Below are 27,175 nucleotides of genomic sequence, written 5' to 3'. Positions count from 1 at the left end.
ATGGCACATAACAACAACAACCTTAGGTTGGAACTGACTCAATGGCACTTCAACAACCTGAGTTCAAGCGCAGTTCTGCTACAGACTTCGTGTGACCTCAGTAAGTTACTAAACCTTTCTGTATCACACTGCCATCATATGAGTTATGGGTTACCAACCGGTTATTGTGCTAGGGTATAGGTGCAGGGCCAGTATGAAGAGCAAACCTCGTAGGGTTGTTCTGAAGGGTTCCTGTCTGTGAGGCTCAGAAAGCCTGACCCACAAAAGGCATTCCCGAAACAGAATCCCTGCTATAAGGACTACCACGCATATTACTGAGCCTCCAGCACCTAACCCCCAGAACCACATGGCTCCTACCTTCTTAATGGGTCTCCCATACTGCACACTTGCAGAAGATAGCTTAAAAAGACTACCTGTGTTGTACCTTTTCGGTGCTCCTACTTGCAAATTTTACATGGCATTAGACGCAAGTCAATCAATGGACTATAGGTTTCCTACAAAAGCAGCGCAAACCAATAACAATGGTATCCCCACAGAGAAAGACGGAAAAAGAGACTTGGGCAACTCAATCCCACTCAGCTGGCTTTATTTCGCCTCATAGTACTTGAGAACACATGGCACAGATTGAGACTGTTGTGCTTTGTCTCTGTCCCTCCCCACTTTTGGAGACTGCTGTATAGTCAGTTTTAATAGTAGGGATTCCATAAGGATTGACCACATGAAAACCCTTTCACCATCTCTGGCGAATCGCCTGGGCTAGCACTGTGCACTGTTTCTCAGTGGGCCTTATGTGTGAGTCGTATCTTACTGGAAGTCAGTACTAAGACAAAGGGCCTATTTTCTGAGCTTGCCCTCAATGTCAAGAAGCTCAGAACAGCCCTGTGCTCAATTGCAGTGTTTTCTTGAAACCTTGTACGGATGTGCAGATGGGATATAAATAAGTGTTACGAAGATTCCATGGGTACCCGTTGGAGGTCCTATTTTTAACCACTGGCTGCATTTATTCTAAGAAATGGACTGACTCGAGGGTCTGGGACAGGGCCTGGGATGCTGCCTTCTAACCAGCTCAGGCGGCGGGTCCATGGGCCTCAACCTGGAGTTGCAAGGGTAAAAGGAACTTGCTCCCATGAGGAACCTCTTCCTCTTGGCAAAATCTGATCAATAGCCCACACCTGGAAACAGGCAACAAAGTGCCTGGGGAGCTGGTAAACCTGCAGGCCCCCAGGCCGCGATCTTTCCGGAGGGGAACTCTCGGGTGCTTCTGCGGCAGGTGGCCCCTCAACAAACCGAACAGCGCCCTATTCTAAAGATGGGTGCTCTCTTGAAGGGACAACTCTCCTAGGACAGCTGTTGGCATGGACACCTGCTTGTACTGGACATTTGGGGGAGGAGGCCGAAATCGTTTTGCTGCTTCTAGCGCCGGCACCCGCTCAGGCCACCGCGAGTCGCGGAGGGCGAGTCTCCTTGGGGTCCTCGGGGCTCCAACTGGCCGCTGCCCTCAGCACTCACCGCCCGCCACCCCACTGCCGCAGGCCGAGGGCGGGAAGGGGCCGCTCATGCGCAGAGCGCCCACGGCCAACCGAGCCCGGCAGGTCCGCGCGCCCCCCAGTGCCTTACCTCTCTGGACCAGGGTGGTCAAGGAGAAAGCGAGGCCCACCAGGAATGCCGAGCGGCAGGCAGCCATGGCTGGGAGCGGCCTGAAGGCCCGAGGGGAAGTAAGCGCTAGGGCGCCGGGGAGGGGGTGGTGGTGCAGGGGGCGGAGCCAGGGCGGAGCTCTGCGGCCCTCCTGACCTGCCCCTTTACCGGCGGGCGCCGGGCTGTGGCAAGGCAAGGCCTGCAGGGGCGGAGCGGCGTGGTGCAAGGCAGAGGCGGCTGGGGCTGTCTGGGCGGACCCCTGCTACCACTCTGCGCGCTCTCGCGAGGCGGCCGGGCGGAGCCCCGCCGGGGATGCGGGCAGGGTGTGTGGTGCCCTCAGCGGACTCGAACCGATTCCGAGACGGCGCGCGTCCATTGGCCCACAGTGACTGGGTGTTCAGGTCTGAAAATGGTACCTGGGCCCCTCCTGCTACGGTTTCAGGAGGGAGCCGCACGCTGGCCCCGGCCACCGCTGCGTCCCCACCAGAGACTGGAGCGCAGGACTAGGAGCGGCCACCTGGGTGCCTGGTGGCCAAGAGCCCGGGACTGCTGAGCAGGGCGCCGGAGGAGATCTAGAGCAGGGGCGGAATGGCGGGACTTGCGCTTCCAAAACTCAGTGTCACATTTGAAGTGCTGAGCTGCAAACGTGTTCAATGCTCGATCTGAAGTGTAGCCCCTTCGCGGGAAGGCCCGCAGAGCTCTTTGCCCCTGGCTGGACCAGTAAAATCCTGCTGCAGCCAGGCACGTGGACACGCCCAGGAAGGGCCTCAGCTGCAGCCAGCTTTCCTGGACAAAGGAAGCGACTGTGCTTCCCAGGGAGCCCCCAACTGGCTCCCACAGTCCCTAGCCATAGTGGGACGCCTGGCACTGTTGTAAAATGAGAGGTTTTTCCTGCGATGGAGCAAAATCTTCCACCTTCATTCATGGCTCTGAATCCTGGGTTTGCAGAACCCAAATCATACTATACAGTAACTAATTGGCGAATCACTCAAAACAGCTCATAGTTATTTGAATATACACTATACACGTGGCATATTCCAGACTTTAAACCCATGTGTTTTCTTCTTCACAACAGGGGTGAGAGATTCACCATCATTATCAATCTCAGAAGATTGAGTCCTGTAAATCGGAGGTCAGATAAGCCTCCACCCTCCAGCCTGTTTACCAGTTCTGAGTCAGGCGTTCGCTCCAAGAGCACTCTGCTTCTCGGCTGGTTTCCATGACCACACAGAACTCAAATAATACAATGATGGGGTCTATTAGGGAAGTAACAGATTCCAGTTGAGGAGCAGGATCAATGAAAAAGTAAGAGGAACAACTCAGAACACAGTTCTTAAGCAGGCCAGCTTCTTCTCACCCTCTGCCACCTGGTCCTGCAAGGGTTGGCCAGCCCCCCTGTAGGCCAGTCTGATTCTTGCTGTTTCATAGCACCTCGCAGCTGTCACTCTCCCTACTGCCATCTCTCATCATCTTCCCTGTTAACAGCTCTCACTCTGTGTGTCTCCCTTTAAGTCTAGAAGGATGACAAAACTCACCAATCTCCTCATCTTGATTCCATATACCTTATTTGCATGGTCTCTAGCACTGTAGGATAAGCACTGCACTGAAAGGTCGGTTTGAACCACAAGACCAGGATTGCTGAGTCAGAACTGACTGGCTGGCACTAACAACAACCAAACCCCACAAGGGGGCCATGTACCTTATTTGCATTAGTATCAAGCTGTCCAATCTCCTTAATAGACCACAAGCACCTTATTTATATAGTCAGAAACCCTAGGGTCGCTATGGGTCAGAACCGACTTGACGGCACTTAACAACAACAAACCCAGGGAGCTCTGGTGTGGCGCTGTGGGCTAATGTGTCAGACTGCAAAGTCATTTGAACTGCAAAGTTGGTGGTTCAAGCTCACCAACTGCTCCTTGAAAACCCTATACAGGGTCGCTATGGGTTGGAATCGACTGGACGGCACTTCACAACAACAACAACCCAAGGAACTCTGGTAGCATAGTGGTTACGAATTGGGCTGCTAACTTCAGAGTCAGCAGTCGGAAAATACCAGCTGTTCCATGGGAGAAAGATGAGGCTTTCTGCTCCTGTAAAGATTTACAACCTCGGAAACCCTGTACAGGGTCACTATGGGTTGGAACCAACTCCACAGCACATCATCACCACCATATATCCTGATAGTATGTCCAAAGTATGGGAGTCCTGGTGTGGTGCTGTGGTCTAATGTGCCAGACTGCAAAGTTGTTTGAACTGCCAGGTCGGCGGTTCAAGATCACCAGCTGCTCCTTGGAAACCCTATACAGGGTTGCTATAGGTCGGAATTGACCCAACAGCACTTCACAACAACAACCGCATCATTCAGGAGCACGGTGGCTCCATAGGATAAGCACATAGGATAGCTCAAGTCGGTCAGCTGCTCCGAGGGAGAAAGATGACGCTTTCTGCTCTGTGAAGATTTAAATCTTCAGAAACCTTATACAGGGTCACTATAAATCGGAACCAACTCCAGGGCACTTAACAACCCAGTCAGTTTGGTGGGAGTTACAAGGACTATGGCTGGAAGGGGCAGATTAAGTAATTAACATTACTATAAACACCTACATGATTGAGGAGAAGGAAGCACAATTGGGCTTCTTCGAGGTTGGGAGGTTCACCAGGTCTGGTCACATACAGTCAAAGGACTGAGGGCAAATTACTAGGAAGTCATTGGTGAGTATCCAGAACTTGGGCTTTAGAGTCAGACAGATCAGGTTCAAATGCTGACTCGACCCAGGAGGGCTGTGCTAAGGATGAAATGAGATGGTGGCAGGTGACCCTCCTAGCACGAGCCACAGAAATGGGACTTGCCAACCTGTCAAAGCTACAGAAATCAAAAATACTACCCAACTACTGGTTAACGAGGTTGGGATATTACTGCGCAGTCCAGGCTGCCCCCAATATTCCAGTAATTGTGGGTGTCCTGAGCCTTTCCCTTGCTCTCTCTGGTTTCGGTGTCTTTGTGCGTACCATGTTGTTGTTAAGTCCGAGTCGACTAGACAGTGTACAACATTGAGACAATCTCCCACAACTCACAGTTACTCGAACTGGGAAATGCAGATGAGCCTTTTTGTAAAGTGGTCATGTTTATCTCTCAGTCTCTCATAAGTTAGGATATCGTGAGTCTGAGAGAGCTCATGGCATTGCATCCCTGAGCCTGTCAAAGTGAGGAATAGCCGGAACCTGGTAAGACCTCTAGTCAGACAATTGCTCCCATGCTGAACCACAATTGAACACGGGGCTGACTGACATACAGGAAAGTCTACACATTAAAAATAAAAGGAACTGGTGGAATCCCCTAGACTATGGTTCTTGATCAGTAACTGAACTCACGAAGCAATAGAAAAGGCTATAGAGGGGACAGCATTAGTGAGGTATACACACATAGACTGGTCAACCAATCAAGATCAAAATGGCAGCATTTCCCCAAGGACAAAGTTCAGAAGGGTGAGGAAAGAAGAAGGGCTGGAAAGGAGAGTCACAGGGAGGCAGTGGACAAGCGACGCTGCATAGAGGGGAATCGCAGACCCTAAGATGTGTGATGTGTTGGATGTAAAACTGTTAATTTGCTCTGTAAGCCTTCGCTCAGCTCACAGAAAAGAGTTAAAAAACAGTCTACATGTAACAACCATGGTTCTGTGTTCCACCACTATACACACACACACTTATACACTGTCCACTGACACTGTACAACTTGGGACTGTCTCTATACAGCACCCCCTTTCCCTGGACTTCTTACTTCCTGAAAACTACCACCCATGGGAGGACCATTTGGCCCGAGGAGCTACTCTCCTAAAATGCCCTGCTTTCCTCAGCTCCTGTCTGGACAGAGCACTGGTGGCGTGGAAGAATGACCACCAGGATCACTTGGGAATCTGGGAGGGGCACAGCTGTGGCTAGGAGAATACCAAGAACAAGCTCCCCTGCCCCTCCTGACACTGTTTGCTCAGGCACTGCCCTGCCTGGCTGCCTGCTTCTGTACTCAGAACACAAACAAGGACTCTAACCTGGGTTAAAGCAGGCTTCGGAGAACCAGTCTGGGACTCGACCACCACTCTCCAATCCTCCAGCTTCTTCCACTCCATGTCCCTGGGAATACATGTTCCTAATACCAGTTATCTGTGAGCTCAGAGTCTGGGCCTTAGTGGCCTGTCTGACCCAACAAAGTCCCTATTTTGGTTCCCAGCTGCCACAAAGCCTTCTATGTAAAGTCCCCACCCTTCACGTTTCTAGGAATCCTCCCAGGAGCTCTCCTTCACCCATGGCCCAAATCAGCCCATTCTGTGGCACCAGCGCCTGGCAAAGGCCTCACCTCCAGCTGCTGACAGCGCCCATCACAATAACACCTCTGCTCCTAAACCACTGAAGGAGACAGCATTGAGCAGGGGCAGAGACAAAGGCCTGTCACCAACTTAAGGTTACTTTTTGTCTCCTGAGACTCAAAGCAGTTCAAGAGGTTCTCACTGTCTTGAAAAAAAAACATCCTACCAGCTTTGGATCATCACCCCAGGGGCGAAGGAGTTCAGCATCTACTGAAGAGGCTGTGAGGGGCTCAGATACTACAAATACCAAAGCCAGCCTTCCATCGGCTTCCTGCCTCCCCATCCAACCTGGACCCTAATCTTCCAACCAAAGGTCCTGAGCAGGGCTCCTTACTCATCAACAAACATCAGCTGGCTGGGTGGGGACAGGAAATTCCCTTGCAGACAATTTCCCCACTTGCCTAGCTTTGAACTTGCATCTTCACCAGTCCTGGGGGAGATAAATAAAAGAAGGTCATTGTGACAAATTCTACCGCACCCCTAAAGTACTGGCCTTAATTCTGAAATCAAGGACTTCTTTTGGGTAGGCAAAAGTCTGTTGCTTTAGGAAAAGATGGCAGTGTTTTCTTCAATGTGCTTACTTTGTTAAATATAAAATTGGGAAATTCCCAAGTCTGGGACCCACGGGCTCTTCCAGCAGCATCTGAGGTCCCTTGTAGCCCACCCCAGGGCCCTGATAACAGAGGATTTTTTTTTTTTTTTACAGGTCTGGACAATGTTGTTGTTGTTTAATGTTTTATTGTGAACTGTGTGATAGTTTACATTAGTTTTACATTCATCCTATCCTTTATCCTTTCATTGCCATGGTTACAATCCCCTCCATGCATCATCATCCAACCAAAGAGTATACCCTGCAAGCCTGTTCCCTGGTCATCAGCACACAGCCCCTCTCCCTCTCTGTGTCTAAAGTCCCCAGCTGCTCCATCTCTCCACATCATCGTCTCTGCTTCCATCTCAGGCATCACGGCTTCTCTGTGTAGGGTTCCGCACTCCGCTTTTCTCCCTTGATGGTCCCAGGGACCTCTGCTCCTAGACTGGAAAGTTAATCACTCCCCTCCTTGCTACAAATCGTCTACCTTTACATTCTCAACCCTCACAATCAGTCCTGATAATAATTATTCACTATTGTCTCACAAGAGACCTATTCGCATTTCATTTCATCAACCCCGCCTAGACAGATAGGATACTACTCAGTGGAGATTCTACCTTCCTCCACGCCCTCTGGATCTAGGTTCCCTCTTAAAAGCTTGTAAGCCAGTCACTTCTTACATTTGTAGCCCCCTCCCCCAATTTTGAGTAGCCAATGTCCAAGTTGCCCATCTCTGTCCTCTCCATGTTTTGAGGGGGCAGGAATGATCCTTGCTGTAAAGATTTGTTCTCTCTTTTGAGCTACTGCATCCATAGGTGTAGGTCAAGTTCATCAAATTGTATCAGATTACTCTTTTTTTCCTCTTCTTTCTTCTTCTAGTTAAGCTCTGATCATCCAGTCATTGAAGCCAGGTCAAGTGAGTATTGTTCTTTGCATATGCCCTCTCTTCTTATCAGCTGGACGCTTCACTCTCCACTCTAGTCCTCTGTGGTTATGCTGGACAATGTTTTAATGTGTTATACACAGGGTCGCCATGAGTTCATGTTGACTCAATGGCAACTAACCAGTTCTAGCACAGGGCTTTACAAATAAACATTTATTGCGTAAGTGTATTCATCAGTGTTTAATGTCCGAGTCAAAAGTAAAAACTTAGGGAGTAAAAAATCAATTGTACTGGCAAATTTGCTCTCTAAGACTCTGTAGCTTTATTTATTTATTTAAGGTTTTTATTGTGAATTGAGTGAAAGTTTACAGGGCAGATCATCAGTTTTACATTCAACAAATTATACACCTTGTTTCATTACAATGAGTATAATTCCCTCCATGTACCATCACTTAACAGTATTTCTCTCTATTCAATTTAGCTTTTTTAAAAACAAAACAAAATACTCAGGCATATATAATAATTTACACCTTCAAAGAGCACATTCTGCAAGTCAGCCTCCTGGCCACTGGCTCTTAGTCCCTCTCTTCCCATGAATCTAGAGTCCTCAACCACTCCTCCTCTCCATGACCCCATCTCTGCCTCCGTCTCTGGTGTTGCTGCTTCTCTGGATAAGGTCCCACTTTCTGCTTGTGATCTTCTCCCTTGATGGTCCTAGGGTCCTCGGTTTCTGGATTGTAAGATTAACCACTCCCCTGTTTTTGTTACAAAACTTCTACCTTTACAATTGTGACAGTCACAATGAATCTTGAAAATAATTATCCATTACTCAATCCTATGAATCTTATCCCCATCTCTTTTCACCAGACCCATCTAGACAAGATGAAAACTATTCAGTGGGGCTCTTTCTCCCCCATGCCCTCCCCATGTACTCTTAAACTAAACTCCCTTTTGAAACCTTGTAAGCCAGTCACTTTGTGCTTTTTCTCGCCCCCTCATTTTTGGTAGCGTAGTGGTTACGAATCAAGCTGCAAACCTCAGGGGCAAAAGTTCGAAACTACCAGCTGTCCCGTGGAAGAAAGATGAGGCTTTCTGCTCCCGTAAAGATTTACAGCCTTCGGAAACCCTGTACAGGGTCGCTATGAGTCAGAACCAACTCCACGGCACATAACAACAACAACATTTTAGGTAGCCAATGTCTAAGTTGTCCGTCCCTATCTACCCTGTGTACAGAGGGGATAGCATTGACACTTAATGTGAAGACTCCTTCCCTCTGTTGGTATTTAGAGTTACTACCGCCATGAGTATAGGTCAGGTTTATCAAATTGTAGCAATTTACTCTTGTTTCCCTTACCAAAAAAAATTTTTTTTTTTTTTTTTTTTTTGTAATCTTTGAGTTCTGATTATCAAGCCTTCAAGCTAGGTACTGTCTGCAAGTTTGGGTGTTCTTGTGCATCTCCCCTCACTTCATATCAGCTAGTCCTCTGTGGCTAAGTCCTTGCCATGGGCTCAAGTGTCCCTAGGTCTTACATACTTTGGACCAACCAGCCCTTCCTCTTCTCTCTCTCATCTCCAGGTCAACGGGAGTCAATGGACCATGGTTGAACTCAGACCATTTCTTCATTGCTGCCTTTCCCCCTCTTCCACTCACCAGTAGACCAATGTGGTTGCCAGCAAGCTTACATGCCTGTTCATGTGTTCCCTTTGAGTTTCAGTCTTAGAGGGGAGTTTGTTTTGAAGGAACTTGATTGCTTGCCTTGATGACTTCCTAGTGAATGGCTTGCTTATTCTTTTAGTAGCCAGTCATGCTGACATTTTTGTTTTGGGTTGTTCCTGGTGATGTTTCTTTGAAGATCTATCTTCTGTTGCTCTAGCTGTTCCAGGCTGGTCTGCTTGTCCTTGCTAGTGGGAATGTCCCACCTCATCAGGTTCTGGATGGGACTCAGGATTCCACCTAAGTTCCTATACTCTGCAAAAGGTTTGCAAGAGGCCTATTTCACTGGGCAAGTTCTACAACCCCTTTTAAGTATTCCAATCAGTTATAGGCCGAAGACGGGCTTACAAGTTTTCTGTAATCATGTTTTCCAACATTCCTTTCTATCCCACTCAAGTTTCTATTTTACAGTAGTAAGCAAGGGAAACCAGTATTCATAAGACTGTCAAGCATTTTGGTATGATTTCCCCTCTTCAAACTATACCTAGATCCCTGTATCCCAGAGCCCTGTTGTTCCAAGGTTGAACATCCATCACTATTTACCTCTGTCCCACTTAGGCCATGCAAACCTGTCTCAGTGTTCCCCTATCTACCTTGTTCTTCCACTTCCTTCCCCTTCTTGCATTGCCCTCCCCAACACCCAAACTAAACCCCTCATTCCAACCCCACTGTTGTGGTTACCTCATATTCCATTAACTCTTCCTCCATTTAAGGCAGTCTATTTTATCCTGTAAGCTACCTGACCTTCGCACCACGTGGATCTCTGTTCCTCTGTGTTTACCTTCTTTCACATTGTAATTTTTAAATCATACATGGGCCTCCCAGATCCTCTGTACTTATAATTTTATTCTGTTCTTAACTCTTCCATTTGTCGATTGAGTTCAGGGTGATGGTGCCATGTACTTCATTCTCTGGTTGTTGTCTGTTCTTGTTGGTTCTCAGTCTACAGAACTTCCTTTAGGGTGTTTTTCACAGCAGGGTTTGCTTTGGCAAAATCCCTTAGCTTCTGTTTATCCTGGAATGTTTTGATTACACCATTGTATTTGATTGACAGCTTTGCTGGGTAGATGATTCTTGGTTGGAAGTTTTTTTTTTTTTTCTTTCAGGGTTTTATATATGTCTCACCATTGCCTTCTTGCCTGTATGGTTTCTGTTGAGAGATCTGAGCTTAATCTGATTTGCTTGTCTTTGTATGTTATACTTCTTTTTTCTCTACCTGCTTTCAGGATTCTGTCCTAATCTTTGATTTTGGAGAGCTTGATTATTATATGTCTTGGTGATTTTCTTTTGGAGTGTATCCTTCCTGGGGTTTGTTGAGTTTCTTGAATGCTTATCTTTTCGCTTTTCAGGATGTTAGGGAAGTTTTTTTCCCATTAGCTCTTCAACTATCTCCTCTGTGGACTTGTGTGATTCTTCCTGTTCCAGAATGCTGATAATTCTTAAGTTACTCCTCTTCATGTTTTCCAACATGAATCTTAGGCCTTCTTCATATTTTTAAATCCTTTTTTTGTGCTTGCTCTTCTATCTTAGTAGTACTGAGAGATTTATCTTCTAGCTCACTAGTTCTGGCTTCTATCTCTTCAATTCTACTCCTTTGCCCTTTCAGTGTATTGTCCATTGCTGATATTCTATTATTATTAATCATTTGGAACTCTTTCTGTAGGTTTTGAATTGTTTCCAATGCTGTATCTATCTTATTTGATTGTTCCTGTTATGCTTTCCTGACTTCTTCCTTATTTTTCTCAACTCCATTGTATAGGGTTTTGATACATTTTATAATCGTTTTTCTGAATTTCTTCTCAGGCATTTCCAAAGCCTGCCCAACTTCCAGTATGGAGTGTATGTCTACTTCCAGTTCATTTGCCTCAGTCACTTTATCTTGTTTTTGGACATGTGCTGATATGGTCATCTGTTTCTGTTTTTTGGGCATATTCAGGAGTTTTCTGTGGCCTTAATACTTACATGGTTGTGTGTTTGGGTACTTTTTATGCTTTCTGATTTCCTCCAGGTAGATGTGACCGGGAGATGGGCTTCCCTTTTCACTCTTCTTCCTGAGAAATTTCAATATGCCACTGTTGGTTGTTGTGATGTAACTCAGGATTTAATTTTCAGCCTATTTCCTTTTTAGTCTGCCTGTCTCGCTCCACAATCCCCGTTCAGGTCTTTTTCCTAGTGATAAACAGTTCATGGCTGGCTGTGGCTGCTGTGCCCTGCCATTTGGTTTTAAGTGGAAACTCACTTTAAATTTCGAGGCAATCTGTGCACATGCATAGTAGAACCCTCCGGGGATGGGAATGGGGTGCCCATTCACTCAGACATCCCCTCTAGTCACCAGAATGGAGGTGTACAGACAGCTAGAGATCAATGAACAGATACAAAAAAATAAAAAGAGTGTCCACACCTTTATTTCTGTGGTTCTGTGAGGCATCTGTGGCTGCTCTGATCCTTCCCACTTAGTCTCACTCAAGATGGCAGCTCTGGGAGTAGCTGAGCATCTTGAATTAGAAGGCAATGGATTTCTTTCTTCTGCTACAAATTCCCCTAGCTGTAAGCCTTCCAACCTTCTAAATATTCCTTTATATGTGGTTCAAAGTCCTGGCACCATCCCCTGAGCCTGCTTGGTCCAGTATTCTGTGTTGTTGCTGACGGAGCTCCTCACTGCACTTCTACCCAATCCGCCATCTTATTTGTTCTCTACAGAGGAATTTTTAGAACACACTGTATGTAAACAGCAGCTGTGAAAATGGTCTCAGAAGCAATGTTCCTTCTCTTAGCTTTTCAGTAAGCAAATTACCCAGCAGTCTCCTCTGCCCTTCCACAGCACCCTTGAACTCAGTTTTCTTGTGGCCTGTCTGTTAAACATCTATGGGTCTTTACTTTGGACAGCTGGTGCCCCAGTTTTGTTGATACCCTAAACACATGCTTACCTCTTTTACTGAGTAATCGGTCCCTGTATACAAACCACCCCATCGTTTTTGATTCTAGCTCAGATCCCCATTTGGGATATGAGGAACTTTCTGAACTCACCAAAGAGCACACAGTGGTGATGATTATGGTGCTGATGGACCCAACAACAATACAGATGGAAAATCAGAGCGGTGCTAACTGCCAGTGGGCCTGGCTTTGGCTCAAAACTCCTTATGAAAAAGAGTCCTCGTTTTGGAACTTGAGATGCAGCACATCATCTCCAGAATGGACCGTGTAGAGTCAGCCAAGCAGAAACCTTCTACCCATGTGTTTTCGTAATGTGAGGGATCCTCCGTTCATTTCTTTCCAGTTCTCAGTTGTTATTGTGAAATTTGCATAAGCATTTGATATGAAATTACTTCTGTCTCTATAATCTTTCCAAGGCAGCATTTTCCTGGCTCAGAAGCCTGACCTCTGTATGAATAGGACTTTTCATTGGCCTCCCAAATGCTGATTGGATCTTATTTTAATTTTGCAAAACTAATGATTTATTCATTTAAAATATCTTTTCTCAGTAACATAAAAGGTGATTATACACATGGACCTCACCAGATGGAATACACAGGAATCAAGTTGAGTACATTTGAGGAAAGAAATAATAGAGAAACTCAATATTATCAGTCAAAACAAAGCCAGGGATCAACTATGGAATAGACCATCAGTTGCATATTTGTAAGTTTAGGCTGAAGATGAAGAAAATTAAACAATTCCATGAGAGCCAAAATATGACCTTGAGTGTATCCCACCTAAATTTGAGACCATTTTAAAACCAAAGTTGGTGACTTAGACACTAATGACCGAAGACCAGAAGAATTGTGAGATGACATCAAGAACAGCATCCACGAGAAAAGCAAAATATCATTAAAAAAAAAAAAAGGAAAGAAAGAAAGAAAAAAACAAAAAGGATGTCAGAAGAAAGTTTGAAACTTGCTTTTGAACATATACAAGCTAAAGAAATTAGAAGAAATGATGAAGTAAAAGAGATGAATAGAAAATCTCAAAAGGCAGCTCAAGAAGACAAACTGAAGTATTATAATGAAATATGCAAGACTGAATGGTATTGAAGGAAGAAGTGTAAGCTGCACTGAAGACATTGTTGGAAACCAGGCTCCAGGAATTGATAGAATACAAACTGAAATCTTTCAACAAACTGATGCATTCATCTATGCCAAGAAATTTGGAAGACCAACTGATTGGAAGAGATTCATATTTGTGCCAATTCCAAAGAGACGTGGCCCAATAAAATGTGGGAATTATCAAACGACGCCTTTAGTATTACAACCAAGCAAAAGTTTGCTTAATTTTTGATAATTCAAAAAATGGTTGTAGCAGTGCATTGACAGGGAACTTCCCGAATCTGAAGCCAAATTCAGAAGACGACGTGGAGCAGGGGATATCATTGCTGATGTCAGATGGATCTTTGTTGAAAGCAGAAAGATGTTTATTTGTGCTTTATTGATTATGCAAAGGCTTTCGACTATGTGAACCATGACAAACTATGAACTTTTTTTTTTTATATAAGTTTTTATTGTGAACTGAGTGATAATTTACATGGGAGAACATCATGGACAATATTTTGAAGAATGGGTATTCCAGAACACTTAACTGTGCTCACGAGGAAGCTGTACATAGAACAAGAGGTAGCCATTCAAACAGAACAAGGGAATACTGAATGCTTTAAAATCAGGAAAGGTGTGCATCAGGGTTGTATCCTGTAACCATACTTTTTCATTCTGTATGCTGAGAAAATCATCCTGATAAACTGAATTATATGAAGAAGAATGTGGCATCAGGATTTAAAAAAGATTTATTGTTGTTGTTGTTAAGTGCCATCGAGTCGGTTCTGACTCATAGTGAACCTATATAAGGCTTCTGAGGAGTGGTTAGTCAGTTTGAACTGCCGACCTTGAGATTCAAACTGACCTTGTGGTCTAATGCTTATCCTACAGTGCCACACCAGGACTCCAGATAAATAAAACTTGAATCTAATCAAGTCTATGGATTACCACTGTCCAGTAGCATTTTCTGTGATTGTGGGGTGGTGGCTGTGTGCTTTTGAGTCAGTTCCAATTTATAGTGATCCTGTATAGATAGAGTTTCCGAGGTTATAAATCCTTACAGGAATAGAAAGTATCTTCTTTCTCCTGTGAAGTGGCTGGTAGATTCGAACTGCTGACCTTTCAATTAGCAGCCTAACTCGTAACCCACTATACTACTAGGGTTCCAAGAATGTGAAGGATAAGTATGCAAGCAAAAGATGGATGTACAGAATGTTGTTGTTAAGTGCTGTTGAGTCGATTCTGATCCATAGTGACCCTGTATAGGGTTTCTGAGGCTGTAAATCTTTTTCCTGAGGAGGAGTGGGTGGACTTGAACGTCGACCCTGTGGTTCACAGTCCAGTGCTTATCCTATGAAGCCACCACACTCCAGACGAGGATTCATTAACAACCTGCAATATACAGATGACACAACCTTACTTACTGAAAGGGAAGAGGTCTTCCGTATGGATTGTCCCTCAATGTAAAGAAAACAAAAATCCTCACAACTGAACTCATAAATAACATTATGATAAAAAGAGAAACTTCATTTTGTTTGTATCCACAATCAATGTTCATGGAAGTAGCAGTCAAAACCTCAAATGATGCATTACATTGGGCAAATATGCTACAATAGCCTTTTTTAAAAAAATGTTTTATTGTGAATTATGTGATAGTTTACATGGGAGAACATTGGTTTTATACAATAGCCCTTTTTAAAGTGTTGAAGAGTAAAGATGTCACCTTGAGGACTAAGGTGCACCTGACCTAAGGCATGGTATGTTCAATCCCCTCATAGGCATGTGAAAGCTGGACAGTGAATAAGGAAGACCGTAAAAGAATGGATGCATTTGAATTATATTGTTGATGTAGACTATTTAAAGTACCATGGACTGTCAGAAGAATACACAAATCTGTGCTGGAGGAAGTGTAGCCAGATTGCTCCTTAGAAGCCAGCATGGAGAAACTTGGTCTCTAGTCCATTTGGCCAGGAGGGATCAGAGAAAAAGTGAAAGACCCTCCATGAGATAGATTGACACAGTGGAAGCAACAATGGGCTCCAGCATTAACAATTGTGAGGATGGCGCAGGACCAGACAGTGTTTCATTCTGTTGTGTGGAGGGTTGCTATGAATTGGAACCGAATGGACGGCACGTAACAACAGCAGATCTCATTGCTGAGTTGATTACATTCTATTAGATCTCCTCCTGGGGGATGACTACATCTTAACTGCCAAACCACTGAGAATCCTGGCTCAGTCAAGTTGACACGAACCTGAACTATCACAAATACTTTCAAGTCTTCTGGGTCTGCACCTAGGATTGGGATTGCTGATGCATGTGATAAGTTCATATTTCACGCTTTGAGGACATACCAGACTGTTTGCCACAGCAGTCTAACAGGTTCTCAAATAGGTTTATATTTAACATTGCCACCAGCATGAACAAGGGCCCCTGTTTCTCCATATCCTCGTCAACACTTATTATCTACCTTTTTGATTCTAGCAGCCCTAGTGGAGGTCAAGTAGTGTCTCATGCAGACTAATTGTTTGCTTTGGAGAGCAGTGATTGACTTAATACTGGACCAAGTCCCAAGGTGGGAGGAGATCTAGGGAGATGAAACATGAAAGGAGAGGAGGTGGTTCCATTGTGGATGGTCTGGGATGGAGGCTATTCCAGGAGGAAGAACTACAGTGAGCCCACCTCACTTTGGAAATAAATAAGAACATGTCTAAGAAGCTAGTTGTCAACTTGCTACCATACTTCTAAACAAGCTAAGAGCCTAGATAATTTTTACAAAGAACAAGCCGTTGGGAAGGGGGTCTGCCACCCTCCGTCTGGAGGAGTCCTACACGAGGGTCTTCTGTTGTCCTCCCTTTCCTGCTTTAGCCTTGACAATGGGACAGGATGGATGCTTGTGGTCTCAGGGGCTCTGTTCAGGAGGGCCAGGAGAGGGCCAACCTGGGCGGCCACAGGTTTTCTGGTCCTCAGGGTGAACACCCCTGACCTTTTGCCTTTGTGATGGTAAGACTGCGCCTCTGCCTCTGCGTATGCTCGACTTGGCATCATGGGGAGGGGGTTCCTGAAGGCAATACTGAGCTTGGCATTTCTTATTGCTAATGGGACGCTAAAGGTATGGGACCATTTGTCATATAGGGGACAGCATTCAGCATTCACATTGCGAGCATGTACTCTGAAGCCAACCAGCCTTGTACAAGTCACTTTGCCTCTCTGAACCTCAGTGTCTTAATCCATACAATGGGAATAACAATAGCACTTGCCCTTAAGGGTTGCTGTGTGGAGGAAGCTCATTAAGATATGTGTAAAGCACATGGACCAACGCCTGCCTGGCTTGGAGCAAGCGCTCAACAAGGTCTAGCTGCTCTTAGTTTTAACTATTATCTTGACTAAGCAGATGAGAAGTGGGGTGTGTGTGGGGAGGCACAATCAATCACAACAGAAAGAATCAGACATCTTTTCTCCCTATATGCTCCTGGGGCCCCCTGTTCTGATCTAGAGAGAGGGAGGAGACTGTCCCACTGTCCTCTGATAAGACTACGTTGCCTTATCACTGATACCTGTTATGGGTATCAGTGATCAGGATGGACAAGGGGTGTCAGCATTTTCATATAAGGAATAATCTTGGGGACTTGGGGAAGGAGAAAACGATGTCTTTAAGGGATGAACACATAGAGGAGAAGGGAAAAGGTGATGATGGGAAACGCTGGAAGGACTCATAGGGGATTTTGATTAGTTCTGTGTGGCCTCAACTTGTGGAAACAAGGATAATGGGAATAAGCAATGGGCTGATGGATTCTGGAATGTTCTGTGAGGTACAACAGTCCCAAAATGGAAAATCTGCTTCTTTGGGTCTCATGTCTGTCCCCTAGTCCCTTTTTGTGGTCCCTTACAACCCAGAGGCCCTCTGTCTCAGTCACCTCTCCTACCAGTTTTGGGCAAGGATCACATCGCATGACTGGGCTCCAGGACCACTACAGAGGCACTGTGTTCAGTCTAAGCCCAAATTTGAGGCTTTGTCACTTTCTGTCTATGGCTGAGTTGAACAAAAGCTGATTTTCCTGCTCACTTCTCCACACCTGCCCTCCCACGGGACATTCTTCTGTCCAAGGTCAGGGAAATCAGGTTCCTGCCCAGAGATTTTCATTATGAAACAAGAAGAATGGGCAAATGGAGAAGGCATGAGGACCAAAACTGCTGTTAGGATTCCATGTAGATCAAGGATGTCATCTAGCTTCTGCACTGGACTCCTACCCAGCCTTCCCAAAGAACACAATTCTAAAGAGCATTTTGCAGTGTACCCTCTTCATGTCTCAAAACTGAAATCCTTCCATTCAACTGTGATTCTTGCTTTTGCTGAACTCTTCAATTCTGCACAGTGTTGAGAGGCACATGGGAGGCCTTCCCAGCAGAGCACCATGAAGCAGACAGCTCCTTCAGTCTCACTCGGCCCACAGAGGAGAAGCAACTTGACCAAGATCACACAGCGAGGCAGCCGCGATGTAAAGCAGCCTTCTGTCTTAGTGTGGATGCAAAGCCACAGACCTGTGAGCAGTGTGTCTTCCGGGGTTCTGGCTGGCTACTCAGTGTATCCGTGGGAGTCACTGCAGCCCTGCTCTCAGGCACCTTTCTAACTTGTCAACAAGCCACAGGTGAGCTTTCCCATGTTGTTGTTGTGAAGTGCCGTCAAGTCAGTTCTGACTCATAGTGATCCTGTAGAGCTGGTTTAGCAGTCCAGTGCTTATCCTACAGTGCCACATCAGGACTCCTTCTTTCCCCTCGTGGACTCTTTGGCAGTGCTGATGATACTAATTCTGTGGTTGTCAGAACATGTGCGCTTACTTGGAGTTTGACTGACCTGGCTGGTCAGGGATGGGGAAGTTCCCAGAGTATGCTGAATTGAATCCCACTGCACCCCATGATAGGTCCATACTGTTTAATGTTCCACTTGTGGTTCAGGAATCAAGTGCTTTCACTGACAGAACAGAATGAACAAAGCCAAGCTATTTATTTGTTTGACATTCACAAAATCCCCCTCCCTCTTTAAAGATACTCACCACTCGCCTGCCAGTTTGCATACTGTGGTGTCTTGTATGTTGCTGTGATGCTGCAAGCTATGGTGGTGGTGGTGGTTAGGTGCTGTGGGGTCGGTTTTGACTCACATTGACCCTGTGTAGGGTTTCCAAGGCTGTGAATCTATTACCGGAGCAGAAAGCCTCATCTTTCTCCCATGGAGTGGCTGGTATATTAAAAACGGCTGACCTTGACAGGGGAAGAGCTGCCTCCTCAAAGTAGACTTGACCATCATGATGTGAATAAAGGAGTAAAGCCTTCGGCACCTTCATTTGCTGATGGGGCACAACTCAAAATGAGGAGAAACAGTTGCAAACATCCATTAATAATCAGAACATGGAATGGATGAAATATAAATCTAGGAAAATTGGAAACTGTCAAAAATGGAACGGACCACATAAACATCGATATCCTACGCATTAGTGAGCTGAAATGGACTGGTAGTGACCATTTTGAATCTGACAATCACATGGTTTGCTCTGCTGGGAATGACAAATTCAAGAGGAATGGTGTAGCATTTATCATCAAGAACATTTCAAGACCTATCTTGAAGTACAACTCAAGGCACCACAGTATGACACAGTGATAGAATGGGGTGGCAAACCTCAGGAAGGGAACTGAAACTCAAACTAATTTATGTTGTGACATAATAACAGCCCCAGTTACTGTTGAAGAGAAAATTAATGAAAATATGAGCGAAGAGGAGATTCAAAACCTTCGGTTCTCCATTTTCCAGGCAGTTTGTAAACTCCATCAGCCCAGAGCCCCAGAGTTGAAGCACGTGGATTTTGGATCCTGATAAACAGAGAGATGCCATATGCCCCAGTAATCCAACTTCTAAATGTATGTACAAAGTACTGAACACAGGTGTGTAAACAAAATTTAGACTTGAATGTTCATATCTGCACTTTTCACATTAGCCCAAATGGGAAAAAAACCAAATGTTCAGCAACAGATCAAAAGACAAAACATACTATGTTCTAGCCATACAATGGAATGTTATTCAACCATAGAGAAGAATCAACTTCTGATACAAACTATGATGTGGATTAATCTGGAAAACATTAATGTTAGTTAGGAGTCATTTAGTAGTTTCTGGCTCAGAGCGATCCCATGTACAACAGAAGGAAACACTGTTCGACCCTATGCCATCCTGACAATTGTTATGTTTGAGCCCATTGTTGCCGCCACTGTGTCAGTCCATCTTGCCGAAGGTCTTTCTCTTTTCCACTGACCCTCCTCTTTACCAACCATGATGTCCTTCTCCAGGGACTTGGTTCTTTCTGGCAACATGTCCAAAGTATGAGTGAAGAAATCTTAGCATCCTCGCTTGCGAGGAGAAGTCGTCCAACACAGACATATTCCTTTTTCTGGTTGTTGTGGTGGTGGTTAAGTGCCATCAAGTTGATTCCAACCCATAGTGACTCTGTATAGGGTTTCTAAGGAGCAGCTGGTGAGTTTGAACCGCCAACTTTACAGTTCAAACAGCTTTGCAGTCGGCGCATTAACCCACAGCGCCACACCAGGCCTCCTCATCATAATTCAAAGCATCAATTATCTGGTCTTCCGTATTCACTGTCCAACTTTCAGATGTATATGAGGTTACCGAAAATACCATGGCTTGGGTCAGGCACACCTTAGTCCTCAAAGTGACATCTTTGCTCTACAACACTTTAAAGTGGTTTTGCCTAGTGCAATACGTTGTTTGATTTCCTGACTTCTGCTTCCATGATTGTTGATTGTGGATTCCAACAAAAAGAAGTCTCTGACAACTTTAATCTTTTCTCTATTTATCATGATGTTAGTTATTGGCCCGGTGGTGAGGATTTTGGTTTTCTTTACACTGAGGTACAATCCATACTGAAGGCTGTGATCTTTAATCTTCATCAGTAAATACTTCAAGTCCTCTTCACTTCCAGCAAGCAAGGTTGTATCATTTGCATATCACAGGTTGCTAATGAGCCTTCTGTCAGTCCTGATGCTGCATTCTTTTCCATATAATCCAGTTTCTCAGTTCATTTGCTCAGCATGTAGAATGAATAAAGATGGTGAAAGGATATTACTCTGAAGCATACTTTCCCTGATTCAAAAACAGTTAGTGTTCCTTTGTTATGTTCCAACAACTGCCTCTTGGTCTATGCACAGGTTCCTCATGAGCACAACTAAGTGTTCTAGACTACCCATTCATTGCAATGTTATCCATAGCTTGTCATGATCCACACAGTCGATCAATAAAGCACAAGTAAACATCTGTCTCGTATTCTTTACTTTCAGCCAAGATCCATCTGATGTCATGATGTCAGCCATGATATCCTTCGTTCCATGTCCTCTTCTGAATCTGGCTTGAATTTCTGGCAGCTTCCTGTCCAGGTACTGCTGCAATTGTTATTGAATTATCTTCAGCAAAGCATAATGGAAAACAGTATGATGAGTGAAATAAGTCAGTCACAAAAGAATACATAGTGTATGACTGTACATATATCAAATCTCTAGAATAGGCAAATGCCTAGAGACACAAGCTTATTAGTGATCATCAGAGTCTGGAGGCAAATCGGGAGTTCTTGTTAAAGCAGTTCTCCAAGTTTCTGTTCAGGATGATGAAAACCTGAAATTGATTAGTGGCTGCACAACATTGTGAATATAATTAATATTACTGAATCGTTCTCTTAAAAATTGTTAAAGTGGAAAATTTTATGCTAATAGATGTTCTTTAAAAAGGGGAGTACGGTGGAAGGAGGAGATTTTGGAGCGTAGTTCTGTGTCTTCTGTAGCTGATCTTCCTTTTGGAAAGTGCCATGAGAGCAACTCTTCTGCCGCCTGCTGTTGACTGGAGGGATGGATGCCTTCATTCCGTGGTGCAATGTGCTGGGGAATCAAGACTGCAGGTTGCCTAGGTCCCTGCTTCTAAGAAAGGAGCTAGTCTAGCTAAACTGGTCCTAGTGGATGGGCTGTTTCAAGGTCACAACCAAGGAGTTTTCTTAATGAACAGTTCCACTTCTAGAAGCTCTTCTTTGCAGCTCATTTACAACTCTCATTTCATTTGCTCTCGTTTGGTTTTCAGGGCAGGTGTACAACAGCTTCCAAACAGAACATCTGTAGACTAGGAAAGAATCATAAATTTACTCTTTAGCCTTTTGGGCAGGTGAAATTCAATGTTTCCTTGACGAGATGCTTTCTGCATCTCCTTCTTTCTCAGGAATCGCCCACACTGTAATAAACTTGTCTCCTGTTTTTCTAAAAGACGCAGAAAGCCCCCTATACCCAGCCTTTCACTGCCAACAGACATCCATTGAGTGGCCTGCTACAAACTCGCCTTCTTTCCCTCTCTTTCATTGGTCTTCGGTCCCTGCCTGACTCTAATGGACTTCATTGTAGACAGGCATTCAGAATAGAAGAACAAGGGTTTTGGAATGTAGATTGGACTTCAGCTCTAACCTGTAGTCTATATGGCCCTGGACCAATGACCTCCTCTCTACAATTGAATGGAGGTGGGATTGGAGGTGCAACCAAAACAAAACAAAAAAATGGATAAATTGAACTTCATCAGAATTAAAACTTTTCTGCTTCTTGCTAGGATACACCCTAGTGAGAATGTCATGTTGTTGTTGTTGTTGTTATGTGCCGTTCCGACTCATAGCGACCCTGTACAGGATTTCCGAGGCTGTAAATCTTTAAGGGAGCAAAACGCCTCATCTCTCTCCGGCGGAACAGCTGGTAGTTTCGAACTGCTGACCTTGCGGTTCGCAGCACGATTCTTGCTAGGATACACCCTAGTGAGAATGTTATATTGCCTCAAAAATCCTGAATACAAAATTGCACAAACGTGTTACTGGCATGAGGATGCGCATATAGCTCAGTAGGATAGAATTAAGTCCAGAAGTAAACCCATACATCCATGGTCACTTTATTTATTTATTTTTCAAGTTTTTATTGTGAACTGAGTGATAGTGTACATGGGGGAACATCCTATCATATTTGTTTCATTGCAGTGATTACAATCCCCTGCATGCTTCATCATTCAACAGTATTTGGATGTGCACCAAAACACTCAGGAATATACAACCATTCAAACAGCCAAATGGCACACCTTGCAAGCCTGCCCCCTGGCCACCAGCACACAGCCCCTCTCCCTCCATGAGTCTAGAGTTCTCAGCTACTCTGTCCCTCCATGTCATCATCTCTGCCTCCATCTCTGGCGTCGCCCGCTTCTCTGGGTAGGGTCCCACACTCCACACCCGGCCTTCTCCCTTCATGCTCCCAGGGTCCTCTGCTTCAGGACTGTAAGTTCGACCATTCACCCCTTTTTGCTACAAAACTTCTACCTTTACAGCTGTGACCATCGCAATTAATCATGATAGCTATTACTCACTACTGAATCATGAGAGTCTTGTCCCCATCTCCTTTCACCAGACCTGTCTAGACAGGATGAAAACCACTCAGTGGGGATTCAACCTTCCCCTGCACATTCTGAAACTAAACTCCCTCTTGAAAACCTGTAAGCCAGTCACTTTGTGCATTTACAGCACTCCCCACCCTTCATTTTGGGTAGCCAGTGTCTAAGTTGCCCATCCCTATCAACCCAGTGTACAGAGGGGATGGGAATGATCCTTGCTATAAAGATTCTTTCCCTCTAAATTGGTATTTTAAGCTACTACTACATCCATAAATATAGGTCAAGGTCATCAGATGGTAAAGAAAACACTTATGTTCTTTAAGAAATTTTTGTTTGTTTGTTTTTTTCCTCTCTCTAGTTGGGTTCTGAACATCCCGCCATTGAAGCTAGGTCCAATGGCCACTATCTGAAAGTTTGGGCGCTCTTGTACATATCCCCTCACTTCATATCAACTGGACGCTTCACTCTCAGCTCTAGCCCTCCGAGGCCATGTCCTTGTCCATGCATTCAGGAGTTCCCAGATCTCACCGAACTTTGGGCCAACCAGCTCTCACCATACTCCAGGTCGATGGGGTCTACATAATTTGGTCGGACTCAGCCCACCTCTTCATTTCTGCTTTCCATCCACTTCCTCTTACCAGTAGACCAATGTGGTCATCAGCAAGCATACATGCCTGCTCTGTATTCCCTTTGAGTTTCAGTCTTAGGAAGGGGCTTGTCCTGAAGGGATTTGATTGCTTGCTTTGATGGCTCCCTGCAGAACAACTTGCTTGTTCTTGTAGTAACCAATCAGACTGCCATTTTTGTTTTTCCCTGCTGGTCTTTATTTCAAGAAGTAGCTTCTGTTCCTCTAGCTGCTCCAGGCTGGTCTGCTTGTCTTTTCAAATGGGGCTGAGGATTCTACCTAAGGTCTAATATTCTACAAAGGCTCTGCAAGAGGCCTCTTTCACTGGGCAAGCTCTAGCACTCCTTTTAGGTATTCCAATCAGTTATAGGCTGAAGGCGGGCTTACAAGCTTTCTGTAATCATGTTTCCGGATATTCCTTTCTATCCCACTTAAGTGTCTATTGTACAATAGTAGGCAAGGGAAACCAATCTTCATAAGACAATCAAGCATCTTAAGATTATTTCCCCTCGTTTACATATTCAGACTATGCCCCAACCCCTGCATTACAGAGCCTTTTTGTTTCAAGGTTGAGCATGCATCATTATTTACTTCTGTCCCTTTAGCCCATGCAAACCTGCCTAAATGTTCTCTGATCTACCTTCTTCTTCCACCCCTCCCCCTTCTTGTGTATTCCTACCCCAACACCCGAACTGTGATGCTAAACAAATGGAAGATGGGATGGTGGTAATGTGCTGTGGAGTCAGTTCTGACTCATAGCGACCCTGTATATGGTTTCCAAAGCTGTAAATCTTTGCAGGAGCAGAAAGCCTCATCTTTCTCCCATAGAATAGCTGGTATTTTCGAATTGCTGACCTTGAGGTTAGCAGTCCAACTCATAACCACTATACTACCACAGCTCCTTAAATGGAAGATGTTGTTGTTGTTGTTAAATGCTGTCAAGTCGCTTCCGACCCACAGTGATCCTGTATAGGGTTTCTGGGGCTATAAATCTTTACGGGAGCAGAAAGCTTCATCTTTATCCCGCAGAACAGCTGGTAGTTTTGAACTGCTGACCTTAAGGTTCGCAGCCTGAGTAGTAACCACTACGCTACCAGAGATCCTTACATGGAAGATATGAGGAGGTAAAAGAACTGCACAGAAAGTTTTAAAGAGCAGCTTGAGAAGACAAAGTCAAGTGTTATAATGAAATGTGCAAAGACCTGGAATTAGAAAACCAGAAAGGAAGAAAATGCTCAGCATTTCTCAAGCTAAAACAACTGAAGAAAAATTCAAGCCTCAACTTGAAATAAAAGCAGATGGAAGGAATACAGAGTCAGTATACTAAAAAGAAATGGTCAATGTTCAGCCATTTCTAGAGGTAGCATATGATCAAGAACCAATGGTACCGAAGGAAGAAGCCCAAAGTGTGCACTGAAGGCATTGACAGAAAACGAGGCTCCAGGAATTTAATGGAATACAAATAGAAATCATTCAATAAATTGATGCGGTGTCCATTTGGAGGCACTCACTCATCTGTGCCAAGAAATTTGGAAGACATCTACTTGGCCAACTGATGGGAAGAGATCCATCCCAAAGAGAGGTGGCCTAATGGAATGTGGACATCATCGGACAATATCATTAATATCACATGCAAGAAAAATTTTGCTAAAGATAATTTCAAAACGGCTGTAACAGTACAACAGCGTGGAACTGCCAGAAACTCAAGCAAGATTCAGAAGAGTGTGTGGAATGAGGGATATCATTGCTGACGTCAGATGGATCTTGGCAGAAAGCAGAGAATACCAGAAATATGTTTACCTGTGCTTTATTGACCATGCAAAGGTTTTTGACTGGTTGTGGATAACATTTCGAAGAATGGGTGTTCCAGAACACTTTATTGTACTCATAAGAAACATGTACACAGACCAAGAGGCAACCATTAAAACAGAACAAGGGGGTAATGATTGGTTTAAAATCAGGAAAGGTGTGTGCTAGGGCTGTATTCTTTTACCATACTTATCCAATCTGTATGCTGAGCAAATAATCCGAGAAGCTGGGTTATATGAAGAAAAACGTGGCATCAGTATTGGTGCGCACCTTTCCTGATTTTCAACTATTCAGTATTCTTTTGTTTTGTTCCAGCAACTGCCTCTTGGTCTATGTACAGGTTCCTCATGCACACAACCAAGTACTCTGGAATGCCCATTCTTCACAATGTTATCCATAGTTTATCATGGTCCATACAGTCAAATGTATTATCATAGTCAATGAATCTTTCTGATATTCTCTACTTTCAACCAAGATCCTTCTGACCTCAGCAATGATATTACTACTCCCATGTCCTCTTGTGTTGTGCCTAGGGTCGCTATGAGTAACAACAACAGTGAGGTAATTGAAAATATCATGGTTTGGGTCAGGTGCACCTTAATCCTCAAACTGACATCTTTTCTCTTTAACACTTTAAAGAAGTCTTGTGCAGTAGATTTGCCTAATGCAATACTGTGTTTGATTTTCTGACAGCTGCTTCCCTGAGTGTTGGTCGTGGATCCAAGCAAAATGGAATTTTTGACAGCCTCAATCTTTTATCCATTTATCATGATGTTATTTACTGGGTCAGTTGTGAGGATCCTACAGGACTCTCACAGAATCCTTCAATATTGTAACACAAGACCTGAAATTTTTCTTCAGTTCTTTCAGGTTAAGAAATGCTGAGCATGTTCTTCCCTTTTGGTTTTCGAACTCCAAGTCTTTGCACTTTTCATTATAATATTGAAATTTTCCGTACAACTATCTTATTTTTTCATTTCTTCCTTTTACTTTAACATCTATGCTGGTGTGCTGGAGAGCAAATTTCAGTCTCTTCTGACATTCATTTTGGTCTTTTCTTTCTTTCCTGTCTTTTTTTTTTTTAAATGTTTTATTGTGAATTATATGATAGTTTACATGGGAGAACTTTAGTTTTACATTCATTCCATCGTATATCATCTCTTTCCTGTCTTTTTAATGACCCTTTGCTGTTCTTGATGTCATCCCAGCTCATCTGGTCATTAGTGTCTAATGCATCACATCTGTTCTTCAGATGATCTCTATATTCAGGTGAGATATGTTCAAGGTCATACTCTGGCTCTCATGGACTTGTTTTCATTTTCTTCGTCTTTGGCTTGACTCACATATGATCAATTGGTGGTCTGTTCCACAATCTTCCCTTGGCCTTGTTTTGACTGATGATATGGAGCCTTTCCACCGTCTCTTCCACAGATGTAGTCAATTTGATTTCTTTGTATTCCATCTGATGAGGTCCATGTGTATAGTCGTCTTTTATGCTGTTAAAAAAGGTATTTGCAATGAACAAGTTATTGTTCTTGCAAAATTCTATCACATGATCTCCAGCATTGTTTCTATCACTAAGGCCGTATTTTCCAACTACTGATCCTTCCTCTCTGTTTCCAACCTTTGCATTCCAATTGCCAGTAATTATAAATACATCTTGATTGCATCCTTGATCAGTTCAGACTGAAGAATTTGGTGTAATTCTTCAATTTCATCATCACTAACTTCAGTGGATAGTGAGTATAGTTGAATAATAGTGGTATTAATTGGTTTTGCTTGCAGGTGGATGGATATTATCCTATCGCATACAGCATTATACTGCTAGATAGATCTTGAAATGCTCCTTTTGATGATGAACGAGATACCATTCCTCTTCAATTTGTCATTTGCAGCATAGTAAACCATTTGCTTCTCAAATTCAAAATGGCCAATACCAGTTCATTTCAGCTCACTAATGTGGTGTGGTGCTGGGGGCTAATGTGCTGGGGACTAATGTGCTGGACTGCAAAATTGGTTTGAACCTCAAGGTCAGTGGTTCAAACTCACCAGCTGCTCCTCGGAAACC

At 44.2% G+C, this 27,175-nt stretch overlaps 1 pseudogene; it reads left to right on the top strand.

Moving 5' to 3' along the window:
* The first annotated feature begins 1,355 nt into the window (after positions 1-1,355).
* LOC102812615 overlaps positions 1,356-27,175 on the top strand; it is a 51,814-nt pseudogene continuing 25,994 nt past the window's right edge.

Source organism: Chrysochloris asiatica, unplaced genomic scaffold (assembly GCF_000296735.1).
Source record: "Chrysochloris asiatica unplaced genomic scaffold, ChrAsi1.0 scaffold00301, whole genome shotgun sequence".
Lineage (NCBI taxonomy): Eukaryota > Metazoa > Chordata > Mammalia > Afrosoricida > Chrysochloridae > Chrysochloris > Chrysochloris asiatica.
Note: the sequence above shows the minus strand (reverse complement) of the source record. Positions and strands in the feature narration are given on the sequence as shown.